Source organism: Eleginops maclovinus, chromosome 23 (genome assembly GCF_036324505.1).
Source record: "Eleginops maclovinus isolate JMC-PN-2008 ecotype Puerto Natales chromosome 23, JC_Emac_rtc_rv5, whole genome shotgun sequence".
NCBI lineage: Eukaryota > Metazoa > Chordata > Actinopteri > Perciformes > Eleginopidae > Eleginops > Eleginops maclovinus.
Window position 1 is genome coordinate 27286829 of NC_086371.1, and position 26496 is coordinate 27313324.

Genomic DNA, 26496 nt, shown 5'->3' on the forward strand with positions numbered 1-26496 from the left:
GGGGGATTTAAATGATGGTTTTGGAGGGCACAATGGTGTTGAATGCTGAACTGTAGTCAATGAACAGCATTCTCACATAAGTGTTCCTCTGGTCCAGGTGGGAGAGGGCAGTGTGGAGGGTGAGGGAGATGGCATCATCCGTGGACCTGTTTGCTCTGTAGGCAAACTGCAGGGGGTCCAGTGAGTCAGGGAGGGAGGAGGTGATAAAAGTTTTGACTAACCGCTCAAAGCACTTCATGATGATGGAGGTGAGTGCAACTGGGCGGTAGTCATTGAGGCAGATGGGTTTTGTCTTTTTGGGGACAGGGACAATGATGGACTCTTTAAAGCATGTGGGGACTACAGACTGGAGCAGTGACCTATTGAAAATGTCTGTGAAATCTGCCAGCTGAACTGCACACACCTTGAGAGCACGGCCAGGGATGCCATCAGGTCCAGGAGCCATGTGTGCGTTGATCCTTTTCAGAGATCTACACACATCTGCACTGGTTAAAACCAGTGAGCAGGGATCCTGGGCCTTTTGTGCCTCCAAAGCCGGGGGCCTCTCAAAGCGTGCATAAAATGTGTTCAGTTCATCTGGGAGAGATGCAGACACTTCCTCAGCACCACTCGTTGTCCTTTTGTAGTCTGTTATTGTTTTTAGTCCAGACCACATATTTCTGGCGTTGGAGCCTGTTCTGCCTTTGCAGATGAAAAAGTTAAAAGTAATAAGTTAAGTTAAAATTCATCAGTTCATACGTAGATTTAAAAAGTGTATGTTCTTGGTTGTAAGAAACTGCGTCAGAGTGAGTGGTCTTTTCTTTGGTCTCGAGAAACCGCATCGTAGTGAGCGCTCAGTGCGTTAGCAGCAGCTATGTAACCAGCGCGGTTGTTCTCCTCATTACATGCTCAGGAGAGCTGAGGCACGCACAGACAGATAAGCAGACTGTTAAAATCATATTGTCAAAGGTTACAAACGCTTTTGCCTTGGAGAATATTTGTCTGTAAGTATTATAAGTGGTCAAATGTGTATTTTATATCAAGACCTACTTGTTGTGTTTTTATGAGTATAGCCTACTCCGCTAACGTTAGCTCATGCTGAGATGCTATTTTGTGTTAACATGCTAACTCTTCTCAGTTTGTTCATTTGTGGAGGCTAATTGAAATGTACTCATTCTATGCCAACTCACACTGTGTTTTAAGTAAGTAAAGTGTGTTTATTTCTGTAATCTGCAGTTTTACGGTGATGTTGGAAAAAAGAAGACTTCATTAAAGGACAAGAAAAGTCAAGCCTTGTGGTTTTTTGGAGGGCTTCTAGCTAACCGTTATCTGACTGTCTAGCCTTGCATCGGCACATGCACTGCGAGGGCAGTACAGAGCCCTTGTAGTTCGACTCCACCTTGTCCCTGTATTGTCTTTTCGCACTGCTAATAGCTCTCCGGAGTGCATACCTGGAATTCCTGTACTCATCCAAATCACCGCCGCTGTGCGCGATGGCCCGTGCTTTAAGTTTAGCTCGGACCTCGCCGTTTATCCAGGGCTTCTCAATTGAATTGAACATTGAATTGAGGGTGTTTGGCCTCAATATTCAAGGCCCACACACTCACGTTTGCTATTCACTCCTCAATGCTGTAGGGGTCAATAGTGTGGCCAACCTAGAAGATTTTTCAAATCATACATGTATCTAGAAGATAGAGCCGACTCTGTGTTCCTGTGCTCCCATGATTGTAACGAGCAACCATCTCAATTTGGCTATCCAACCCTACTTGGGTCCAGGCAAAATTCTTTATAGGCTTGAAGTGCCTTCCTTTAGATTATGAGTGCGACATGCTGTCCACACAGGCTCCCAAAAGCCCGTCAAGTCAAGCGGTTGGTAACTGTACTGTTGCCCCGTGTGAGGGTCGAACTCACGGCCTTCAGATTATGAGACTGACGCGCTGCCTACTGCGCTAACGAGGCACAAAATGTACGCCAACCTAAACCGTGAAATGTAAATGTTGTTTTATTTCAATCAACAGAAATTACTGGTTGACCATGATGAAAACATGCATTGTACGCCTACGAAATATGCAACTATAGACTTGCGGATTCCTGCCAATGTCCACCATTGAAACTCCAGTCCAAGTCCATGTATGTGAAGGATGAAAACAGCCAGTTGAGACAGTTTTGTATTCCGACTGTACAAATATCCAGGCAAAGACTATGCAGGCATTACACACTGATGCCAAACAACAAAGGGTCCCATGCTGCATTGGCCGGGAATCGGACCCGGGTCTCTCGCGTGGCAGGCGAGAATTCGACCACTGAACCACCAATGCTCACATGATTTGCCACACTACCACTCTGCTGGTGAGGTCAGCATTTCAGCCAACAAACAGGGGTTTTCAAGCCTCTATGCTTTTATACAGTATTTCATTATATGCTTTAGTTCCTGAAAGAAGGGCTGCATTCCAGTGGTCCATGCTTACATGGAAAGTTTGAATTCCAAAGAGGATCTGAATTTGAATGTAATTGTTTGATAGAAGGACATTGCACAACTGGTAATGTTTCACAATCATGATCATACTTTTCACTCTGGTTCCCTGAACGTTTCATGGCAACTAGCTTGTTAATGTATGCAAATAAGTATGCTAGTTGAAGCAGAAAACGTCCCTGGGTGGGCTTGAACCACCATCCTTTCAGTTAACAGCCGAACGCGCTGACCAATTGCGCCACAGAGACACATGCTCCATCGCCTTGAGGGTGTTTGGCCTCAATATTCAAGGCCCACCCACTCACATTTGCTATTCAATCCTCACCGCCCGATGTCTAGAATCTAACTAGAGTTTTCAAAATCTCACCGAGTCAGCACGTATAACATCCCACAAAACATCTTTGCTGGTACGCTCCAAAGAGCTAAAGAGTAATATTTCTCACTTTAGCTGATTCCTGGGGAAGCTATACATCTGTGTTGTGGACAAAGCTGAGTCGTGTGTCTATGGGCCCCTAGGATGGAAACAGCCTTTCACCACAGTTTTGCATTCTGAATCCACACAAAGACCATACAGGCGTTATACTTTGATTCCAAATAACGACGAGCTGCTTCCTGCATTGGCCGGGAATCGGACCAGGGTCTCTCGCGTGGCAGGCGAGAATTGGACCACTGAATGCTCACATGATGCCCCAAATTACGGCGCTGCCGGTTAGGTCAAAATTTCAGCCAACAAAGAGGGTTTTTCAAGCCTCTACGCTTTTATATGTCATTATATTCTGTAGTTTCTGAAATAAGGGATACATTCCAGTGGTCCATGCTTACCAGGATTTGATGACTAATATCCAAGCACAGTTTTCCAATCAAAAGAAGTGGGAACTTGCAACAGCCCACCACACCTATTCACCATTAAACTCTAGAGCCACAGGGTTACCTCATGAATGTACTTTTTCTAAAGTGCGCACTCCAAAGACTTTCTGATTTGAATGTAATTGTTGGATAGAAGGACATTGCGCAACTGGTAATGTGTCAAAGTCATTATCATACTTCTTCTTCTGGTCCTTTTAAGGTTTCATCGCACCTAGCTTGTTAATGTGTTCTAATTAGACAGCTAATTGAAGCACAAAACATCCCTGGGTGGACTTGAACCAACATCCTGTCTGTTAACAGCCGAACACGCTGACCGATTGCGCCACAGAGACACATGTCACATTGAATTGAGGGTGTTTGGCCTCAATATTCAAGGCCCACACACTCACGTTTGCTATTCACTCCTCAACGCTGTAGGGGTCAATAGTCCACACAGGCTCCCAAAAGCCCAACAAGTCAAGCGGTTGTTAACTAAACTGTTGCTCCGTGTGAGGGTCGAACTTACGGCCTTCAGATTATGAGACTGACGCACTGCCTTTTAAAAAAAAAATGTTTTTATTATAAAAAGTACATATTTACATTTTATTTACATTTTTTACAGTTTTTTGTTTAATTTTACTTTTATTTGTTATTTTCCACAATCTTACATATCAATATGTGTTTTCATTTCCCGCATGGTTCCTTTCATTCTTCTTAGACATTTCCATTAACAAATAATTACTCCTCCCTCACCAAAAACCCAAACTCGTCATGCAAATTAATGAAATAAACAAAACATAATCAAAAATCAACAAAATAAAACAAAACTTCTTTACGAAAATAAACAATGTCTTTTTCTTTGTTCAGAATGAGTCCCCCATTTCCGTTTCAAAACCACAACAAAATAAACATTCCATCATCATTTTCCAAAATTACAGACCAGACTGTCTTCTTCCATTGATAATCAGGAGCTTCCATTTATAAAGTATTCCTCAAAAGTTTCTTTCCCCATGTGGCTGTGCAGCATGTTTAGGTCCCTTCTTGTGGTCCTTACAACAATGCTCCAGACATTATTTTTCCTCCCTTCATAATGGGCACTGTTCCTCCTCAGTTTTACGGCGTATTTTGCATGGCTCAGAACATAATTAAGCAGATTTACATTGCATCCATCCTTCTTCACAATCGGACCAAACAACCACAACTCCTTCCATTCCATTTCTCTCACATACCATTAATTTCAACATCTGCTAACTAACTCTTTCATCCTTCCAAAATACTCAACAAGCTCACTGCATTAAAAAAACTCATGCATACAGGCTTCAACCTGGTCCTTACATACATCACATTCTCTCTTAACTGTTGGATCAAATTGACTAATGACCAGGTTATTAAACACCCTGTTGTGCCTTAACATCAAGTCAAAGTGATCACATTAATACTGTTCCACTTCACACTCACATTTCTCCACATTCTCCTGCCAGTCAAACCATTCACTACTCTCGTCCACACTCTCTGATGCAGGCCTTCTAATCACATCCCCTCTTAACCATTTATACACATACTTTGTTTTTAAATCAACCAACTTCACATTCACATCTCCCTTCCCCGCGAACAACTCCACCTCACTTTCATCCTCTATATTACATTCACTCTCAATCATTTTTAACCATTCACTCGGCATTCCCACTTTTATCTTCTCAAGCATACTTTCAGCTGTCCCTAAATCCATTATCTGATCTATTTCCCTAACCTCATCCACTATCACCTGTGCCCTCATAAATCCCAGTACATACTCTAACACTAAGTCCCTAACCCTCCTCAACCCCGCTCGCCACATCGGCAGGTTGAACAAGGAACACTGCTCATGAGTGATCCTTGGATTCAGGAAGAGTGGGTGCTCCCACACCTGCTTCACATTCACGCATTCATACCTAACCACATCCAGAAACTCGCCCCATGCATCGAAGACCTCCCTTTGATAATCACTCATACCATCCAACATTCCTTTTCTTATATTTCATGAAAATCCCACTTTCCCCACACCCTCCACATTTTTTGATTTTCTCACCCAGAAATAGTTTCCATATTTGGTCATTTTTGTTTATTAAAAACTTTGTCATTACTTTTATCCTCATTGTTTTTATTTTCCTTCTTAAATGTATTAGTTTCAGTCCCTCGTCCCTACACTCATTCTCTAAAACTTCCCTAGCTATCCTAACCCTCTCCCATCCCATATAAAGTTACTCACTAACCTATCTATCTCTTTTACTACTCTCTCCGGCACATCTAAGACTGTCATTACATAAACTACTCTACTCATTATTAAACTATTAACCACCACTATCTTACCCCTTAATTTAAGTTTCCTTAACTTCCAAAAATTCAATGTCTTGGCAACACTATTAATTAGTTCCTCATACTGTATATCCCTTCCTTCTATATCCTTAATCCCCAGATTTATGCCTAGCACCATAAAATATTCTTTGTTCTCCTTCAATCCTATATCAAATCTACCATCCCTCACCTGTCCTATATACATAACCTCAGACTTATCTATATTAACCCTGGCTCCGGATGCCCTACCATACAATTGAACTGTCCTCAATACTTCCCTAACACTCTCCTTATCTTTAACCGTTATTGTTGTATCATCTGCATACTGATACACTAAACTAACCCTCCCTCCTGGCACCTCCACTCCTCTTATGTACCTATTCCCCATCAGCAGAGTCGCTACGGGCTCCGCTGATAAGGCATACAACATTGCCGAGAGAGGGCATCCTTACCGGACTGACCTCCCTAACCTAAACACATTTGTTACCACCCCATTAACCTTAACACAACTAACTTTACTGCTATAAATCCTCCTTACCCACCCTATTAATCTTCTCCCAAATCCTGCCTTCTCTAACACTCTATATGAATAACTATGACTGACCCTATCAAAAGCTTTATTTAAATCTAAAGTCACTACAATCCCCCCTGTTCCCTCCTTCATGTGCCTAATTGTGTCCCTAATACTGCTTATTGTATCACTAATGTCTCTCCCTGGAATGCTATATGCTTGTGATTCCCCAACTACTGTTTTTATCACCCTCTTAATCCTATTGGCTAACACCCGTGTCAAAAGTTTATAATCCGTGTTTAACATACTAAGTGGCCTATCATTTTCTAATCTCTTCCTATCACCTTTCTTGTACAATAACCTAATCACTCCCGTTGATATTCCAGCCGGCAATGTGTCCCTCTCTTCTAGCTCTGTGAATAGTTTGAGGAGCATTGGTGCCAGCCCCTCCCTAAACTCTATAAAAAACTCAGAAGTGAGCCTATCTATCCCTGGACTCTTATTCCTACCTAGCCCCGCTATCATTATCTCTATCTCCCCTAAACATATCTCCCCCTCACACAGTCTTCTACCTTCATCACTCAATCTATTCTTCATGCTGTCTATCACCTGTTATAAGCTCTCTCTATCAAACTCATCTACCTCAAATAATTCCTTATAAAACTCCTCAACTCTCTCTGCTATCCCTACAACATCTGTAATAACCTCACCATCCTTTCCTAATATCCCCTCAATATAGTTATTTCCCTGTTTCCTGTTCTCTAACCCAAAGAAAAACGCTGTACTTTTCTCCCCCTCAATTGCATATCTAGCCCTACTCCTCACTATAGCTCCTCTACATTTTCTCTGCTCTATCTCCCCTAACTCATCTTTCAAACGGCTGTACTCCTCTACATCTCTCCCTATTTCTGTATATACCCGTTGTGCCTCTAGAATTAACCCTTCCCTAACTTTCTTCTCTCTCTCTCTTTCTATCTTATTCCTGTTTCTGCTATATCTCGTGCTCACCCTCTTCACATCATTTTTGAATCCCTCCCAACACATCCCCACATCCTCTCCATTCACGCTTCCCCATTTCTCCATACATTCTCTCACTTTACCCCGGTATCCATCCTCATTCAACAAGCAGGCATTTAAGCACCACACCCCTCCTCCCTTTCCATGGACAACTGTTCCCAGGCAGAAGTCCATGATGTTATGATCACTCATGGCAGTGCTCCTATATCCAATTCTGCCGATTTTTCCCCCTATGCTACTCCACACTAAATCTATTCTACTCTGCTTCAAAATCCCTCCCACCATTTGATTCCTTGAAAAAACCGGGCCCTACTATTTATTTCCCTCCACACATCCTTCATCCCATTTGCCTCCATTATTGCTTTTAGAACACCACGTGATGAATCATTCCTAAACCTCATATTCGTTGACACATCCATCCTTCCACACCATACGTTAAAATCACCGACAATCATACAGTTCCCCCCACATTTTCCATCCAATCCCTCAAAAAACTTGCTCCCCCCATTTCCCCATTCGGTGCATATACATTCAGTAATCTAAACGTCTCTCCTATACACTCGAACAGTATCCCAATCATTCTCCCATCACCATCATCCTCAACCTTCCTTGCATTCATTACCGCCCCAGTTTTAATTAATATTGCCACCCCTCTAGCTTTCATACTCCCATTATTAACAAACATTTCTCCCACCCATTCTTTCCTTATATTCTCCATACAACTTTCATCCCAATGTGTCTCTTGCAGGCATATTATGTCTGAGCCACACAGTATCAGGGCCGCATCTCTGCGGCCCCTTGTCCTTAGGCCGTTCCCATTAAAGGAGGACAGTGTCACCATTATGAGGGAGGCAGTGAGTTTATACAATACATGTACATATACATATACTCACCTCTGCGGATATTTCCCTGTAAATCCCCTTGATTTACTCCTTCTCTTCATTTCCTTCTTTTTTACTATAAGTCTCTTCGGAGCTTGTGCGGGAGGTGGAGCTTCACCAGTTGGATCTGGTGGGGCTCACCTCTACGCACAGCGTCGGCTCTGGAACCTTACTTCTTGATAGGGGTTAGACTCTATTCTTCTCCGGAGTTGCCCAAGGTGTGAGGCGCTGAGCGGGTGTGGGGATACTCACAAGACCCCGGTTGAGTGCCGCTTTGTTGGAGTTTACCCCAGTGGACGACAGGGTCGCCTCCCTACGCCTGCAGGTCATGGGGGGGGAAAACTCTGACTGTTGTGTGTGCTTATGCACCAAACAGCAGTTCAGAGTATTTGGCCTTCTTGGAGACCCTGAAAGAAGTCCTGTATGGGGCTCCTGAAGGGGACTCCTTAGTCTTGCTGGGAGACTTCAACGCACACGCGGGCAATGATGGAGACACTTGGAGGGGCGTGATTGGGAGGAACGGCCCCCCTGATCTGAACCGGAGTGGTGGTTTGTTACTGGACTTCTGTGCTAGTCATGTTCAAACATAAGGATGCTCATAAGTGTACGTGGTACCAGAGCACCCTAGGCAGAAGGTCCATGATCGATTTTGTTATCGTATCATCGGATCTGAGGCCGCATGTTTTGGACACTCGGGTGAAGAGAGGGGCGGAGTTGTCAACTGATCACCATCTGGTGGTGAGTTGGGTCGAGTGGCGGGGGGAGCCTCTGGACAGACCTGGTAAGCCCAAACATGTAGTGCGGGTGAACTGGGGACGTCTGGAGGAGTCCGAAGTCCAGGAGGCCTTCAACTCACACCTCCGGCGGAGCTTTTCAGGTATCCCTGTGGAGGCTGGGGACATTGAACCAGAGTGGGCGGTGTTCAAAGCCTCCATTGCCGAAGCTGCGGCGGGGAGCTGTGGTCTCAAGGTTTTAGGTGCATCAAGGGCGGTAACCCTCGAAACTCCTGGTGGACACCGGTGGTCAGGAAAGCCGTCCGACTGAAGAAGGAGGCCTTCCGGGATATGTTATCCCTGGGTACTCTTGACGCAGTTGCAAGATATTGACGGGCCCGAAGGGCAGCAGCTTCAGCTGTGGCAGAGGCAAAGCAGCGGGTGTGGGAGAAGTTCGGAGAAGCCATGGAGAAGGACTTTTGGTCGGCACCAAAGTTGTTCTGGAAAACCGTCCGACACCTCAGGAGGGGGAAGCAGGGAACCATCCAAGCTGTGTACAGTAAGGATGGGACGCTGTTGACCTCAACTGATAGTGTGTTAGGGCGGTGGAAGGAACACTTTGAGGCACTCCTGAATCCGACAACTCCGCCCTCTATGTTAGAGGCGGAGCTGGAGTATTAAGGGAGATCAATTCCAATCTCACTGGGGGAAGTCACTGAGGCAGTTAAACAGCTCCACACTGGCAAAGTTCCGGGGGTGGATGCGATCCGCCCAGAAATGCTGAAGGCTCTGGGTGTTGAGGGACTGTCATGGTTTACACGTCTCATCAACATTGCGTAGAAGTTGGAAACAGTACCGAAGGAGTGGCAGACCGGGGTGGTGGTTCCTCTTTTTAAAAAGGGGGATCAGAGGGTGTGTGCCAATTACAGAGGCATCAAATTACTCAGCCTCCCCGGGAAAGTTTACTCTAAGGTGCTGGAAAGGAGGGTCCGGCCAATTGTCGAACCTCAGATTGAAGAAGAACAATGCGGTTTTCGTCCTGGTCGTGGAACGACGGACCAGCTTTTCACTCTCGCAAGGATCCTGGAGGGGGCCTGGGAGTACGCTCATCCGGTCTACATGTGCTTTGTGGATTTGGAGAAAGCATATGACCGGGTTCCCAGGGAGATACTGTGGGAGGTGCTGCGGGAGTATGGGGTAAGGGGGTCTCTACTCAGGGCCATCCAATCTTTGTACTCTCAAAGCGAGAGCTGTGTCCGGGTCCTCGGTAGCACGTCGGACCGATTTCCGGAGAGGGTTGGCCTCCGCCAGGGCTGCGCTTTGTCCCCAATCCTGTTTGTGATATTCATGGACAGGATTTCTAGGCGTAGTCGTGGGGGAGGGGGTCTGCAGTTCGGTGGGCTAAGGATTGCACCACTGGTTTTTGCATATGATGTGGTCCTGATGGCTTCATCGGTCTGTGACCTTCAGCACTCACTGGATCGGTTCACGGCCGAGTGTGAAGCGGCTGGGAGGAGGATCAGCACCTCCAAATCTGAGGCCATGGTTCTCAGCAGGAAACCAATGGACTATCCACTTCAGGTAGGGAATGACAACTTACCCCAAGTGAAGGAGTTCAAGTATCTCGGGGTCTTGTTCTCGAATGAGGGAACAATGGAGCGTGAGATGGGCCGGAGAATCGGAGCAGCGGGAGCGGTACTGCAGTCGCTTTACCGCACCGTTGTGACGAAAAGGGAGCTGAGCCAGAAGGCAAAGCTCTCTGTCTACCGGGCCATCTTCGTTCCTACCCTCACCTATGGTCATGAAGGATGGGTCATGACCGAAAGAACCAGATCGCGGATACAAGCGGCCGAAATGGGATTTCTCCGCAGGGTGGCTGGCATCTCCCTTAGGGATAAGGTGAGAAGTTCAGTCATCCGGGAGGGACTCGGAGTAGAACTGCTGCTGCTTCAAGTTTCCAAATGTGTGAACCAGATGTTTTCACAGGAATGTGAAGTAGATATCTGAGAGAGACTTTTAACTTCCTCAAGAAAAAACTGAAATCCAAAGTAACAACTGAATCAATGTAACCATGTTGAAGGAACTTGGCTTTTTCATTTTGTCAAGTTGGTATCAGAATTGTTGAATTTCCCCCATATCGGTATGATATCGGTCAATATAGCTCTTGCAACACTGGATTTGGTCATGTACCAGTCACAGACTGCTAGTTTCCCCAAGTTTATGTTTGACTGAAGGTTACATTTCCATTTGTCAGAAGAGGGATTCAGACCCACGCCTCCAGAGGAGACTGCGACCTGAACGCAGCGCCTTAGACCGCTCGGCCATCCTGACTGAAAAAGACTATCCTACAGTACATTTTTCCTGAAAAATAAAACTCATTAATGCTCAACAAGTCCAATACTGAACAGGCCCTCACACTTACCGGGGCTGTTTTACCTCTTTCCACAGGTTAAACAAACTGAAATATAATCTCCTGTGATATAAAAGAAGAAATAATCCCTGAGGGTGCTGTGGCTTAGTTGGTCAAAGTGCCTGTCTTGTAAACAGGAGATCCTGGGTTCAAATCCCAGCAGTGCCTATCTGTTGCACAGATAGTCCCTCTCTTTGGCCTTCATAAATAAGTCGTAAAGGTTCCAGATTCCCAAAGGAGTTTAATTGAAACCAAAAAGTTGTAAAAGCTGAATATAGCAAAATTGTTTGCATTAGCGTCTTGCGACATAACATAGTGTCCACTTTAGCACTAAAGAGTTAAGCAATTTCATATTTTTAGAGAATTGATGCTTAGTCTTGTGAAAGTCTTTCCTTCTCAATAAGGATGGAAAGGACAACGTCCCTACTGACCCAAAATGTTTACAATTAGCAGAGGATGGTTTCAATCCATCGACCTCTGGGTTATGGGCCCAGCACGCTTCAGCTGCGCCACTCTGCTCACCTCCTTCAATCGCCCATTTTGAATTGGTCAAATTTGGTTTTTGCGAGTACATTTCTTCAAGTTTCCAAATGTATGAACCAGGTGTATTCACAGGAATGTGAAGTACATATCTGAGGGAGACTTTTAACCTCCTCAAGAAAAAACTGAAATCCAAAGTAACAACTGAGCCAATGTAACTGGGTTTTTTCATTTTGTATCAGAATTGTTGAATTTCCCCCATATCGGTATGAGTCAATATAGCTCTTGCAACACTGGCTTTGGTCATGTACCAGTCACAGACTGCTAGTTTCCCCAAGTTTATGTTTGACTGAAGGTTACATTTCCATTTGTGAGAAGAGGGTTTCGAACCCACGCCTCCAGAGGAGACTGCGACCTGAACGCAGCACCTTAGACCGCAACAGATAGGCACTGCTGGGATTTGAACCCAGGATCTCCTGTTTACAAGACAGGCACTTTGACCAACTAAGCCACAGCACCCTCAGGGATTATTTCTTCTTTTATATCAAAGGAGATTATATTTCAGTTTGTTTTGCCTTAGACCGCTGGGCCATCCTGACTGAAAAAGACTATCCTACAGTACATTTTTCCTGAACAATGTAAGTCTTTCCTTCTCAATAAGGATGGAAAGGACAACGTCCCTACTGACCCAACCTGTTTACAATTAGCAGAGGATGGTTTCGATCCATCGACCTCTGTGTTATGGGCCCAGCACGCTTCAGCTGCGCCACTCTGCTCACCTCTTTCAATCGCTCATTTTGAATTGGCAAAATTTGGTTTTTGCGAGTACATTTCTTCAAGTTTCCAAATGTGTGAACCAGATGTATTCACAGGAATGTGAAGTACATATCTGAGGGAGACTTTTAACCTCCGCAAGAAAAAACTGAAATCCAAAGTAAAAACTTAGTCAATGTAAACATGTTGAAGGAACTGGGTTTTTTCATTTTGTATCAGAACTGTTGAATTTCCCCCATATCGGTATGCAGTGGCGGGCCGTGCATTTCACACCTAGGCCTTCAGTGATGTCCTACACAGTCCTACCTGAATTATTCCACCTCTTAATACCATCATTATGACGCCATGGCTCTAGAAACTATACATTTAGACAGAAACGCAGTATAACCGGGCGTTGCATCACCTTAACATAGTCAAGTACAACAGAGTTATATTAATATTTCCGAAGCATTTATAATCAATACATCAGCATTTACAGTTAACTTAATTAATCAGATTATCTGACAAACCGCTCCTTGACACCTGTGTCTGTCAAATAACGCAGGACAAGTGCCAACTGTGCTACATTACCCACATCTGACGTCTCGTCCACCATAACAGCGACAAAGGGTGCTTTTTTTTTTTATCTTCATTTTGATCTCTTCTCCCATCATTTCAGCAATAGCATAAATCAGGTCGTTTTGTATTTTGCCTGACGTCCCAGTAAACATGTTGTTTGTGTACAGGTAGGAATGCAAATCTGTGTTGTTCTCAGCAAGAAAAGAAAGAAGCTCCACGTAGTTTCCTCTGTTTCTGGACTCGGCGCTTTCCTCGTGTCCCATAAATGAAAGTTCCTGTTTACCCAAAAACAGGACACAATCAATCAGTCTTTCAATATTTCCCTATTTTTGTTCACCATTTCGTTGTGGAGCTCCGTTTCCCTGCGCACTTGTTCGTTGAGCTGTAGATCCACTCGGGTGTCCCCAAAGGTTTTCAAAAGCACCAGTGCTTCCAAGTGCCCAGCTGTGCTTTGGTGTCTCGTTGCTGCCTGGGTTAGACAACTCAAGTTTGCAAATTTAGTGTGGCTCCAAACACCAAATCGATCAGTTGCAAATACCAGGCATTCCCGGCAGTACAATTTACAGTGCCTCTCGGAGGCTGTGAGCCAGGGGTACCGCTCGTAGTTTCCCTGCTGTGCTAGGCTCGCTAGCGTTGGAGTTGGTCATTCCCTTTTCAAGATGTGTAGCTTTACTTGAAAAGTTTGTTTTGAAAATGGCGTTGTAATTATATCTTCTACCAAATAGATCTCTTCTCCTCCTTCAGCCATTGTGGGTTGAAAAAATTAGCTTGTAGAAATCTACACAAATTAGCTCGCTCAAGTTCTAGTTCTGTTTGCTAGCTTTGCCAATAGACTGTATGTCTCTGCCTACTGCCTAGCTCTGCCTCTCAATAGTGCGTATCCAATCAGAAGATGTGCACGTGCTAACGTTAGCGTACGCCTGCTAGCTGGCCCGTTGTCGCCACCTCGAAATCTGATTGGTTAACGCCACAGTTTTGTTTGCGTTCACTTTAAGCTACAGGCGCCCGCACTGTTGATTCTGAAGGCCTAAGGGCAGATTTCTTTGACCCTAGCAACACATTATGGCTGAAATATGATTGGATAAAAGCTCTAAAATAAAGGCCAGCCCTCCAAATCTCGTTCTGAGGCTGGAAGCAGCGCAGCCAAGACGAACGCTATAAAATGAAGAGAATAGACTATGGGGAATAATTTAATACGTATTTGTGGAAAAAATATATCAAAATTTTATTTATATTCTGATGATGTTTAGGCCAGCAGAGAAGGCCTTGCTGGCCCTGACGGCCCACCACTGTCGGTATGAGTCAATATAGCTCTTGCAACACTGGATTTGGTCATGTACCAGTCAGAGACAGCTAAATTCCCCAAGTTCATGTTTGACTGAAGGTTACATTTCCATTTGTCAGAATAGGGATTTGAAACCCACGCCTCCAGAGGCGACTGCGACCTGAACGCAGCGCCTTAGACCGCTCGGCGATGCTGACTGAAAAAGACTATCCTACAGTACATTTTTCCTGAAAAATAAAACTCATTAATGCTCAACAAGTCCAATACTGAACAGGCCCTCACACTTACCGGGGCTGTTTTACCTCTTTCCATAGATTAAACAAACTGAAATATAATCTCCTGTGATATAAAAGAAGAAATAATCCCTGAGGGTGCTGTGGCTTAGTTGGTCAAAGTGCCTGTCTTGTAAACAGGAGATCCTGGGTTCAAATCCCAGCAGTGCCTATCTGTTGCACAGATAGTCCCTCTCTTTAGCCTTCATGAATAAGTCGGAAAGGTTCCAGATTCCCAAAGGAGTTTAATGGAAACCAAAATGTTGCAAAAGTAATCCAAAGTAACAACTGAGTTAGGTAGGTAGGTCAGTAGGTTGATCGGACATACAACATAAAAAAAAAATGATATCAAAATCCACATGAATGTAAATAGAAAAACTATATGCATAGGACGGTTGCAGTGGCAGGGCCTGACCCTGTTATTCAGTGTGCATTGTAAAGTGCTCAAGGATAAGGTCTGCCATGGTGTACTGCAACGGAGTCTTACAGTGCAAGGCTAAAGCCTAAGAAACCAGCATTAAAGATGTAATAATATAATAGAAAATAAAAGAAAATAATGTTAACACTAGGAGAGAATAGGGGTGCGCGATATGGCCTAGAATTTATATTGCAGTATAATTACAACCATAGACGGTAAATGGTATATATTGCGGTATACTTTGGTGTGTAAATGTCAATATAATCATTTCTGAATGTGTACCATATGCCCATAGTAAAGGCATTTTAGCAGGAAGTTGTTTTCGTAAGTATTAACATAAAATAGTCAAGAATGTTGCTTCAATAAGATGTATTGTGAAAAATGCAATTATAGAAAACTTTGTAACATAACTTCCAAGCAGTATACAAAAAAAACAAGGCAATGTACATTTTAAAATGACATTACATAACATTACTTCAGTGCAAAATGCTGCTTTCCCCTTCACTTTTCTTCAATAAATAAGACAACATATAAGCATGCAGACATTTAAATAGTAAAAAACTTAAAGTAAAGAGGTATCTTTTGCCCAAACATATAAATACAAAATTGAAACTGACATCAAATGGAGTGCAAATCAACAATAAGCTTTAGAGACTTTAGAGGTAGACTGAACGCAAGCCTGTAAACAAAATGCTTTAGTGCAGATTAGTGGCACACTACAATGTTGCCACCAATGCTAGACAGTACTTCAAGTCGAATATTTTTCTTTTCAGTAAATGAAGATCAACAACAAAATTGTATGTACTGTGTGTGTGTGTGTGTGTGTGTGTGTGTGTGTGTGTGTGTGTGTGTGTGTGTGTCAAACACAAAAGCAAACACTGAGCATTAGTTTTACACCGGTTTACGGCAGATTTTTATCCAAGAACACAAGCCTGTCCACATTCTCTGGCTTTAGTGCAGACCGGTGGCATGTAACAATATTGCCAACAGTACTAAATGCCCTTTCTGATGGGGCACTGGTAGCTGGAATGCACAAGTATTTCCGAGCCAGGCTTGCCACTCTTGGAAAATTAGCCTGGTGCAGCTTCCACCACTCTCCGTCCACAGCAGTGCCTGCAGGTAACTTTGTAGCTCTACTTCAAAGGCGTCTCTGTCAGGGAGAGTAGCTGGGCCAGGAATGGATGCCGTTTTGAAAAAGCTGCCCAGACGCTTTAACCTTCTTGGGCTCTCCAACTTCTTCAGCAGCTCCTGTACTGGCATGTGGTGGTGAATCTGTGGAGGATGCAGCTTGCGTCTGCCTTTCCAGCAGGGCTTGAATTCTTGCCACTGCTTTAGTCTTGACATAATCTTTTCGGTCGTTGGCTATGTATGATACTTTGAACCGTGGATTGACGAGGGAGGCCATATTCAGCAGGTCATCGGTGGCAGGGTTAGAGTACTTTTACTTTAAATACTGGAGAATGGTCCTTTTCACATGCTTATGTAGCCGGTCTGGGCCTACTTCTCAGCAGACCCTTGCTACGACTCTGCGTTGTGTTGTGTGTGTTTGATGGACAAGGAGATTCGGTTGTTGTCTTTAACCGAAACTGTGGCGTATTTATTCCTCTGCATGAAATAAACACAATAATGCAGCAGCATTAATACAGATGGACGTCTGCAACACACCAGTCTCAGTCTGCCATCAAACAACTGAGAGACTAGTACTTATAAAACAATAAAATAAACACATAGTACAAAACACAATAGACCAAAAACATGGGAGCAACAAACATACCTGCATGAAATAACCACAATAATGCAGCAGCATTAATACAGATGGACGTCTGCAACACACCAGTCTGTGGTGGGGAAAAGACGCCATTAAACATGCTGCAGGTGCTGTGTGTGAGTCCTCACAAGTGCCGCCAAACAGTACGCTTAACTAAAAGTTTGCTAAAACACTCAAACTTCTGCAAAACAACTACACAGCAACACATTAGCACCATGGAATGATATTATAACCTTGTTTCACAGTTTAAGATTATATAAACACTGTAAACATCTTTTAGAAACAGAAATCTACAAAGAGCACATGACAAACTCTCCTCACCTCAGTCTGCCATCAAACAACTGAGTGAGAGAGGGTGCAACGCAGGTAGATGACGTCACTGCCGAAAGTGAAGACTTCAAAATAAAAGCATTAGCTCCCAAAACGGTCTTTTGTAGTAAACATACCAAAATAAAAGTGACAATAAATAACATTGGAACAATAAAATAAAACGTGAGGGATTATTGGTGGAATGCATTCCTGTATATTTATATACCTGCTACATTCACCCCTCCTGAATTACACCAAAATCCTGAGCGGCTGACAGGACATTACACTGACAGGGACATTAACACTGGGTTAAAACTGGCACGGGTTCACATAAAGATACCATCTTCACAATCAGCTAGAAGCTACCTGGTAAACAGGTTCAGAGAAATCAAAAGGGTGATCAACCCTTAGTCCCCTCTTAGAATTGCTTGGTGCCGTGTACACCAAACTACCCGGCCTACTTGAGTCCCAAACCGTACTCGTGAGCACATACAGTAAACAGTACATCACTTACAGCGACACATTGCAAAATGTAAAAAAAAAAAGGCAACGATAAAAAAAGAAACATCTCAATAAAAGAAAACAAACAAGAAGAAATAATACAGCCCCTTTTAGAACAGGGTAAGAAGAGACTAGGATCTCTTACTGAAAGAGTTTGCGAACCCCCTCATGCTGGTCGGCCTCTGAGCCATTGTCTCTACAAAACGGCTGACTCTCTTAACAACCCTGCCAGCACGTGTCCTGACCACACCCTGCGTGTCTGCTTGAGTGGGTACTTGGCTGTCTCGGCCCTGTTCTGCAACCGTTGGTAAAGTGTCAGAAATAGCGGTCGGGACATGGCCTGTGTCAACCATCGACACTGAGTCTGATGTGTCAACTGCTGACGCTGTAACCGGTCTGAATGACTGGACACTGCTTGCGTCGATCACTGATGCTGTATCTGGTACACTTGACTGATCTAGCTCTGCATCAGACTGATCTTCGTCTGTATCAGCTCCGTCACAGGACCGGTGACTGGCAGTGTCTTCCGCCCCACTCAGTGCCCATGCGCTTGTCCTATCCTCCGAACCCTCTTCCTCATCCAAAGAGTTGACGAGATCCTCCATCCGAGACCCGTCCTCTGAATCATCAAGACTGTTCTCGGTCTCCGGCATGTTTCCTTGAGCAGACTCTATGGGCAGGAAGCTGATATCCAGGATAAGGTTGCGATGCACTACCTTTGTTTTACCCTTGTCATCTTCCAACATGTAGACATGGGTCTGTGGGTTGCTGTCCACGACAGTATAGACTGTTGGTTCCCACTTGTCCGCAAGTTTCTTCTTTCCCCTCTCGCCTTTGTTGGCGAGAAGTACTCTGTCTCCCACGCTCAGGCAAGTCCCCTTGATCTTTCGATTGTAACCTCTGGCTTGCTTGTCTTGCTCCTTGATGGCATGCTTTCGAGCAATGTCTGCTGCTTCATGGAGGTGGGACATAAGCGTTGTTACATAGCTGCCATAGTCAACAACCACTGGGTCATGTAGGACCTGTTTGAACATCACATCAACGGGGAGCCTTGGAACCCGACCAAACATTAAGTGGAAGGGTGCGTAGCCAGTCGTCTCATGCACTGTCGCATTGTATGCAAATGTCAGGGTCTGGATTTGCTGGGGTCACTTGGCCTTCTCTCTCAGTGGCAGTGAACGGAGCATACCCCCCAGAGTCCTGTTAAATCTCTCAGTCCCTCCGTTCCCCATGGGGTGGTAGGCTGTAGTGTGTGACTTGGAGACACCCGATAGTTTAAGCAGTTCTGCGATGAGCTCACTCTCAAAGTTGGCTCCTTGATCTGTATGTATGCGCCCCGCAAACCCATACACACAGAAGACGTTATCCCACAACTTCTTAGCAACTTGTTTTGCTTGTTGGTTTGTGCAGGGAAAGGCATGGGCTAACTTTGTGAAGTGATCTGTCAGGACAAGAACATCTACTGAACGCTGCTTGCTATCTTCCGCACTCCAGAAATCCAAACACACTAGTTCCATAGGAGCGGTGGTCCTGATACTTTCAAGCGGAGCTCTGGCAGAAGGATCCGGTGTCTTGGCTAGGATGCACCTCTGGCAGCACTTCACATAGTCCTTAATGTGGTGCTCCATTCTAGGCCAGAAGAAGCGTTGTCTTGTCAGGTAAATCGTTCTTGCCTGCCCTTGATGTCCGGCCAAGTCATGTACACCACGCAAGGCCTTGTATACCAGACTTTGGGGCAAGACAAACTGACGCCTCTTCCGTTTGCTCAAGGGATCCTTGGTGACTCTATAGAGCACTCCATCAATGACATTAAGTCTCTCCCACTGTTTGATGAGTACCAGAGCACTTGTGTCCAGACCGTCTCTCTCCCGCCTTGAGGGTCTTCTCTGTCGACTCAGAAAAGGCATGACTCTAGAGATGCCAGGGTCAAGCTCTTGGCTTGTTCGGAGCTCTTCCAGGGAGAAGGCAGGTAGCAGATCCTGCCCTGGTGGAACAAGGTGTTGAACGGACTGGATCAACTCTGTCGCCCTGGACTCTGCAGCTGCATCCCAGTGGTCATGAGAATCAAGGACAGCTTTCACAATGTTGTTACACAGGGGCGGGGAACAATGGGACTGAGTCACAGCACCTTGTCTTGACCTCTTCGTCTGCTGACACTGGACTTTTAAGCGAAAGACATCCTGAACTCCATTTTCTCCAACTTCATCAGATTCGGCAAGCAGATTGCCATAGGACTCTGTAACAAGTCTACGCCCAACTGTCTTGGCAAACGGGTCCCGACTAAGAGCATCAGCCACTACGTTCTTGGTTCCTGCAATGTGCTTCAGACTGAAAGTATAAGGAGCGAGCTTTGCGACCCATCGTTGTTCGCAGGCGTCGAGTTTGGGCTTAGTCATTATGTATGTGAGTGGATTATTGTCCATACTGTGAAGGAATTGCCCTTCAGCCAATGGCTGAATTTGTCACACACACTCCACTTCAACGCCAAAAACTCAAGCCGGTGAGCTGGATAATTCTTCTGAGAGCTGCTCAGTGTCTTACTTGCGAAAGCTATGGGACGGGCTTTACTTTCACCAGCTGCTACTTGTGACAACACTGCGCCAAGCCCGTCCAAGGAAGCATCAGTTGACAGAATCAGGGGACGTGAGAAATCAGGATGTGCAAGGACCACACAGTCCAGCAGACTTTCTTTAAGACTGTCAAAGGCGATGTCACACTCTGGAGTCCAGTCATCAGGTTTCAGTTTCCTGAATGTTCCTGCCTTCACATTCACTTTCACTTTCATCCTTCCTCTTCTCTTTTCTCCAGCAGTCAGAGCAAAGAGTGGCTTGGCAATGGAAGAGCAATTAGGGATGAAGTGCTGGTAGAAGAACACCATGCCCAAATAGGATTTGATCCTCCTTACTGAGGGTGTACATCCGTCATCTTCCATGAGATCAGACTTCGACATAGTGGATATGACTTGCACCTTTGCGGGATCCACAGCTACTCCGCCGCCATCTATGATATGACCCAGAAACTTGACAGACGATCGCATCAGGTGACACTTCTTAGGACTCAACTTGAGGTTGTTGTCTCGCAGGCGCTGGAAGACGACCTCCAGTCTCTGTAGGGCCTCCTCTTCAGTTGATGCGAAAACAAGCAAGTCATCAAATAACATAATAAGCTGCTGAAGTTCATGTCCCCAAATATACTCAGCATCATGCGCATACATGAAGCAGGACTATTGCACAGTCCCTGCGGCATCCTGTTATACTCATGCAAGCCTAGCGGTGTGGTGAAGGCTGTGTATTTTTTGTCCTCTTCAGCCATGGGGACATTGTAGAAGCCGGACGTTAAGTCCATCGTGCTGAAGAAGGTGTTCCCTCCCAAGGCAGCCAAGCAGTCTGACTGATGTGGAAGAGGATGGGCGTCCTTGAGTGTTCTCGCATTCAACCACCGGAAATCGGTGCAGATCCTCAAGTTTCCGTCCTTCTTCCATACCATCACCAATGGTGAGGCATACTCACTCACAGATTTCCGAACGATCCCTTGCTCCTCCATGTCTGTCAAGACTTGACGTAGTTTCTGGTAGTGAGCAGGGGGTACTCTCCGGTAAGGAAGGCGGAATGGGCGATCATCGGTAAGTCGAATGCGGTGGACAAAGCCCTTCGTCTCACCGCAGTCCATTTCATGCTTGGAGAAGACATCGTTGTAACACTCGAGCAGTTGGACTAACTTCTCCTTCCCTGTGTGGCTAGTATGACAAGGTTGTATGTCAAGTTTGTCAAGGCCAACATCTCGCAGCCTCTGTTCGAGATCTGAAGGACTGGTTGGTGTATGGTGCTTGCCTGGGACAGCCTTGTCAATCTGACTAGAGCCTTGGAGGAGCTCAAAATCTTCTACAGCTAAGCAGGGGGACACATCTGCCAGTTTACAGTTCCTCTTCAGCGTAACTGGTCTATCAGACAGATTGGTGACCTTCATGGGGACCCACCTATCACCCCACAGAGGTGTCACGATCCGGCCAACCATGATGTTACGTGGCATGGACTTGGATGAGGTCGGCTCAACTATCACAGTGCTTCCCGGTGACATGGGAGTATCGTTAGGTAGCTTACCCCAAACGAGGTGTTCTTGCATTGCTAGGAGAGTGACTGACTGCTTCAGCTTGACTGTGCCAATTTTGTCTGGTAGCTCCTCACCCCTCCAACGGGATGTGTTCGCCATGAGGTCCAAGAACTGTTCACACTCTGGGGATGAGGAAAGACTGCAAACGGAGATAAGCCGCCAGTAATCATCACTGTTCTTCAACTTGCGCATGAGAAACTTGATCACGTTTGTGCCAATGATGATATCATCTCGCTGGCCTGGCACCACAAGAACTGGAACGATGCAGCTCTCCCCATACACCTTCAGTTCAACTTCGTACATGCACTTCGGTTTAGTGAGTTTTCCTCCACACCCAACTAAAACCACTTGCTGAGTCATCGGTCTTGGTTCTGACAATACTTTTTCACTCAGCATCTTTTCCACTGCTTCTTCACTGAAAGTACAGGCCATGGAACCTGAATCAAGCATTCCCTGCATCTGGAACATATTATTCACATTGACTGGAGCATAGAATAGCTCATCATATGGCTCAACTCTACGTGTGTTCTGTGCTATTATCGTCACACCAGCCGGTGCTGCACCGCACAACTTCACATAACACTGTTCATATTCACTGTCACTCCCGAGGGTTTGTTTGTCCTCACCCACACGTCCCCTCTCCAAATGCGGGCCAGTCAGTTTAAAGGCTGCTGCTCTCGAGGTGAATGTGCGGCCTGGTCCTCCCGTCCGGGAGTGTAACTCTGACAGTCTTTCTTGATATGACCAGGCTTAAAACAAGACAAGCACAGGCGCTCCCGCCGGCAGTGTGCTAGAGTGGAGTGTTCCATAGACTTGCATACCTTGCAGTGTTTTCTCTGGTCAGACGGGTGCTGCCTATACATTGGCTGGTTGTTTTGAGCCATCGCCTGGCTGTTTTGAGCTAGTGTGCGGTCAAGCAGGCCAATCAAAGTCTTTAGGCAATTACCATCAAACTGAGGAGCAGATGTGACATTCGCTTCAGCCTGGACAGGGGGCAACACTGGAAGGCTAGGCATAGACACCTCTTCAGACACAGGTGTTTGAACATGAGCTGCCACATGTCTTGCTGCGCTGGGGCGGTTTGGTCTGGTGTTCAGCTGTTCTCTCATTTCGATTTGATAACGGTCAACATGCTCCTGTATTTCACCAGCTGTCCACTTCTCTGGCGCTTTGAACCGCAACACTGCAGCCAGGGAGGGATCTGGACAATACTTGACAAACATCATGGTTACTTCTCGACGGGGATCATCAATATGTCTCCCATGTCTGCTCAAGCCCTCCTCAGCTGCATCAACAGCTTTGTTAAGGCGGATCCAGTACTCGACAGGGTCCTCTCCTGCTACAGGCACAGTGCTGTAGAAGTCTGCAAGGGGCATACTCGAACATGACACACCACCAAAATGCTGTTTCAATATGTCAGTTATAACTTTTGGGTTCTCGTGAGGCTTCAATAACGGATTGCTACGGAGCGTTATCTTCACAATGTCTCTGGCTTTGCCCATTAATCTAGTCAACATCTCCTGATGCTGCTCACCCAGCTGTATGCTCCTCTTCCTCAAGTACATGTCCATGAGCTCCTCCCACTCATGCACTGAGAGCTTGTCAGACCCATCTCCTCTGTACACAGGAGGCTCTCTCACATCGGACTGCATGACTAACTTCACACCAGTCAGGTTAAGTGTGGAGTCAACGCGCGACTGGCCTGCACCTGAGTTCTGAACCCGTGCTTGACTGCCTTCATTCGCTTGACTCTCTTCCTTTAACTGAGCTGATATAGACTGTCCCACTTGCTGGGCGATGTGTGCGATGAGATCACTCAAAGCTGGGTCACTCCTGTCTGGGATGGCCGAAAGTGAAAAGGTAGGTCTGTCGGTAAGGGACGGGTGGCTAGGTAGACGGGTGGAGGTGAGAACTGGGGAACCTCCATTGTCTGGAACAATAACTGGGCGGGTGTAGCTGGGCGCTGGCGACATCATGTCGCCTGGACTTGCAACTGAAGAATTAAACAGCTGTGCCCCCCTCCCAAAAGAGTTAAACAGCGGTGCACCCCTCCCCAAACCAGCAACTGGAGAGTTAAACAATTCCAAACCAGGAAGTTGTGCCCCCCTCCCAAAACCAGAAACATTTTGAACAGCTTTCCCCATTACATTGAAATCCATCTCTTTTTTTGTTTCAAAAAAATGTTGTTAATGTCAACAAAAACCGATAATACTGATTCACAATAAACAATGGACATTTTTTCAATGTCTTTTTCTCTCACTTGACACACATTTGTTCAAAAAGAACACAATGTCCTTGTAACTGTGACAAAGCCACTTCAATATAACCTTCATAAGGGAACCTCTTTTTTGTTGTTGTTTTGACCTCCGACAACCTCCGGTGACCAAGCTGGTGTTGATCCACGATGTGATCCGGGTCACGGCACCAATGTAGCCGGTCTGGGCCTACTTCTCAGCAGACCCTTGCTACGACTCTGCCTTGTGTTGTGCGTGTTTGATGGACAAGGAGATTCGGTTGTTGTCTTTAACCGAAACTGTGGCGTATTTATTCCTCTGCATGAAATAAACACAATAATGCAGCAGCATTAATACAGATGGACGTCTGCAACACACCAGTCTCAGTCTGCCATCAAACAACTGAGAGACTAGTACTTATAAAACAATAAAATAAACACATAGTACAAAACACAATAGACCAAAAGCATGGGAGCAACAAACATACCTGCATGAAATAACCACAATAATGCAGCAGCATTAATACAGATGGACGTCTGCAACACACCAGTCTGTGGTGGGGAAAAGACGCCATTAAACATGATGCAGGTGCTGTGTGTGAGTCCTCACAAGTGCCGCCAAACAGTACACTTAACTAAAAGTTTGCTAAAACACTCAAACTTCTGCAAAACAACTACACAGCAACACATTAGCACCATGGAATGATATTATAACCTTGTTTCACAGTTTCAGATTATATAAACACTGTAAACATCTTTTAGAAACAGAAATCTACAAAGAGCACATGACAAACTCTCCTCACCTCAGTCTGCCATCAAACAACTGAGTGAGAGAGGGTGCAATGCAGGTAGATGACGTCACTGCCGAAAGTGAAGACTTCAAAATAAAAGCATTAGCTCCCAAAACGGTCTTTTGTAGTAAACATACCAAAATAAAAGTGACAATAAATAATATTGGAACAATAAAATAAAACGTGAGGGATTATTGGTGGAATGCATTCCTGTATATTTATATACCTGCTACACTTAGTCAGTTCTGTGTCATCCTCAGCTGAAGACAGAACCCTGTTGTTCAAGAGATGTAGCCGGGAATTCCATCAGTGGACTGAGGGCCTTGTTCACTGACTCTAAGACATCAAGGTCTTGCCAAGTAGGTACCAGGTGCCTGTTTTTTTTTTTCCGCTTTTAAGACTTGCGATATGACTTTCTCCTGCTCTAGTACCCGCTCATCTGCCGTGACCCCCATCTTGTTGGCGTCTCTGTGATGAGACAGGTGTAGCTCAGCCTGGGCTTTGGCCATTGCTTTTCTCCTTTTATTAGTGTAAGAACATGCACTCACGATTTTCCTACACACGCCAACTGCACGCTCAATCCGGGGCTCTTTCACACTCGCCTCTGTTTACAAAACAGTAAAATATTTAGTCCAGCTCCAATAACAAAACACTCCGAACAATTCTACAGTACTTCAAGATATGGGGCTACATACCAGCATAGTCTACTACCAGATAAAACAATATCCAGACAATTCCATTATGAAAACTTTTTGACACATCCATATTGCCAGAACAATAGGTGGGCTATTTGTACACTATTAAGGACATGACCGTTGATAGTTGACTCATATTGTGTCAAATCTACAGGAGAGAATTGCGCACAACAATATTTTTTAACCTACCGATGGCGAGGCGAAGCCTGTGGCCGAAGCACTGAAGTTGTGTCCAATCATTCAATCCCTCTGCTTTAACAACATTGGCGCCGTTGTCAGTGGTGATGCATACCAGCAACTCTTCGTCAAGTCCCCATGACTCAAGCGCTTCCCTTAGTCCCTGGGCAATCAACTCCCCTGTATGGTCGTCAGGGACATACAAGGTTTGCAGGCATTTGTTACACAACTTCCACTCGTCGTCGATGAAGTGGATTGTGAGGCTGATATAGGGGTCCGTGGTGCGACTCGACCACAGGTCTGTGGTGGTCGCATCATGTTTTATGTCACGGAGCTCCTTTTCCACTTGACCGCAGACCTCGGCGTGCAGTTTGGGAATTTCTACTTCACTAAAATACTTGCAGCTTGGTACCACGTATAGTGGATCAAGCGTCTTGACCATGCCTAAAAAGCTGCTTCTCTCTACGGTTTGGAAAGGCACCATGTCTTTGCACAAGAATATTGCTAAAGAATTCATTTTAGCATATGGTGTGCCTTTTGAAAATGCCTGGCTCGATAGAGACCTGGTGTGTAGAGCCAACTTGTTTACTCCCACTCGAAGACTGACTTGGTTTTGAGGAACAACATTACGCATTCTTTGGCTTTCCCCGTGTTTTGATTTCAGGTGGTAGAACAGATTGCTTGTATTACCTCTCTTTGCTGTCACTGTCGCCCAGCATATTTTGCAGATTATGCTTTTTCAGCTCACTATCTGACACTTTAAATCCAAACCATGACCATATTATGGACCTTGCACCAGTCTTTTTGACAAGCTCCTCCTCCTCCTCCTCCTCCTCCTCCTCCTCCTCCTCCTCCTCCTCCTCCTCCACTTCCTCCATATGCTCACTACTCGCAGCCATTTTTCCACTCCTGTGGCCTCCTCGTGGTTGTTGCAGGTTCTCGTAAGCGTGATGCATTTTGA

The 26496-nt window shown here is 45.3% G+C and overlaps 1 long non-coding RNA gene and 7 other non-coding genes across 8 annotated transcripts; 3 read left to right on the plus strand and 5 right to left on the minus strand.

Moving 5' to 3' along the window:
• Positions 1-678: 678 nt before the first annotated feature.
• Positions 679-1269, plus strand: LOC134859756 (uncharacterized). The gene is made up of 2 exons (XR_010165153.1): positions 679-983; positions 1216-1269. It is a non-coding gene; the product is annotated as an uncharacterized LOC134859756 (long non-coding RNA).
• A 596-nt stretch (positions 1270-1865) lies between these two features.
• On the minus strand, positions 1866-1938 carry trnam-cau (transfer RNA methionine (anticodon CAU)). Its single transcript has one exon. It is a non-coding gene; the product is annotated as a tRNA-Met (tRNA).
• A 288-nt stretch (positions 1939-2226) lies between these two features.
• trnag-gcc (transfer RNA glycine (anticodon GCC)) lies at positions 2227-2297 on the minus strand. The gene has a single exon. It is a non-coding gene; the product is annotated as a tRNA-Gly (tRNA).
• A 329-nt stretch (positions 2298-2626) lies between these two features.
• On the minus strand, positions 2627-2700 carry trnan-guu (transfer RNA asparagine (anticodon GUU)). Its single transcript has one exon. It is a non-coding gene; the product is annotated as a tRNA-Asn (tRNA).
• An 8302-nt stretch (positions 2701-11002) lies between these two features.
• Positions 11003-11085, minus strand: trnal-cag (transfer RNA leucine (anticodon CAG)). The gene has a single exon. It is a non-coding gene; the product is annotated as a tRNA-Leu (tRNA).
• Positions 11086-11258: 173 nt separating this feature from the next.
• Positions 11259-11332, plus strand: trnat-ugu (transfer RNA threonine (anticodon UGU)). The gene has a single exon. It is a non-coding gene; the product is annotated as a tRNA-Thr (tRNA).
• A 757-nt stretch (positions 11333-12089) lies between these two features.
• trnat-ugu (transfer RNA threonine (anticodon UGU)) lies at positions 12090-12163 on the minus strand. The gene has a single exon. It is a non-coding gene; the product is annotated as a tRNA-Thr (tRNA).
• Positions 12164-14631: 2468 nt separating this feature from the next.
• On the plus strand, positions 14632-14705 carry trnat-ugu (transfer RNA threonine (anticodon UGU)). The gene has a single exon. It is a non-coding gene; the product is annotated as a tRNA-Thr (tRNA).
• Positions 14706-26496: the final 11791 nt, after the last annotated feature.